At 33.2% G+C, this 960-nt stretch overlaps 1 long non-coding RNA gene across 1 annotated transcript; it reads right to left on the bottom strand.

The window, feature by feature from the left end:
• Window positions 1–235: 235 nt before the first annotated feature.
• Window positions 236–711, bottom strand: LOC139816104 (uncharacterized). The gene is made up of 2 exons (XR_011732941.1): window positions 631–711; window positions 236–550 (listed from the first exon to the last, which is right to left on the bottom strand). It is a non-coding gene; the product is annotated as an uncharacterized lncRNA (long non-coding RNA).
• Between the last annotated feature and the right edge of the window lie 249 nt (window positions 712–960).

The following is a 960-nucleotide window of genomic DNA, read 5'->3' as shown; positions in this document are numbered from 1 at the left end:
CTCAAAGAATTGTACATAAAGTAGGGGTTGAATTTCCCGGGGAATGCTATCAAGTATATAATTTTCGTTACCGATCTTTTTGGAAAGCGGTATCAGAAGTTTAACGAATTTTTCGGAAATAATTAATCGAATTTTAAAGAATTGTATTTAGAGAGAGAGAGAGAGAGAGAGAGAGAGAGAGAGAGAGAGAGAGAGAGAGAGGAGAGAGAGAGAGAGAGAGAGAGAGAGAGAGAGATTGATTGATTGATTGAAGTTTATTAGCCTTCTCGGCTATTTTTTACATAAAATATTCTTAAATTAATTCCTCTACATGAGGTACAATATATTCTCTTAACCTACGTTTAAATGGTACAATTTTTTCGCATTGCTTAATTTCTATCGGTAGGGCGTTGTACATATTCAAACCTTCATAAAATAAACTTTTCTGTGCGCTTTTCGTCCTGCGATATTGAATTCTAATATTCTCAGCCTGTCTCGTTCGTCGTCCACTCACATCTCCTACTATTTCTATCCTATTACTTAAGTGTTTTGGCATTATGCCTCTTACTATCTTAAAATAAAAATACATACATTGTACATTAGCCTCTGTCTTACATTCATAAACTTAAGGGTTTGCAGCATCAAATCTACCTTTGTATATCGCGAGCACTGCAGTATGACTCTCATGGCACGGTTTTGTGCCACTTGCAGTCGATTCAGTTGCGTTTCACCCATGCCTACTGAGAGAGAGAGAGAGAGAGAGAGAGATAGAGAGAGATTGATTGATTGATCCTGATTGCTTTATTTTATGCCATAGTCTGGACTTTAGGCAAAATCAAAATTACAAAAAGAAGTAACTTAATACTAAATAACTTAATACTAAAAAAACTTAATACTAAAAATAATAAAAATAAAAATAAAAAAAAGGAATAGAAAGCACTTAAAAACTAAAGAAAAACTAAAACTAATATAACAAAATAA

This window comes from Temnothorax longispinosus, chromosome 7 (assembly GCF_030848805.1).
Source record: "Temnothorax longispinosus isolate EJ_2023e chromosome 7, Tlon_JGU_v1, whole genome shotgun sequence".
NCBI lineage: Eukaryota > Metazoa > Arthropoda > Insecta > Hymenoptera > Formicidae > Temnothorax > Temnothorax longispinosus.
This window is presented reverse-complemented; position numbering and strand designations above follow the sequence as displayed.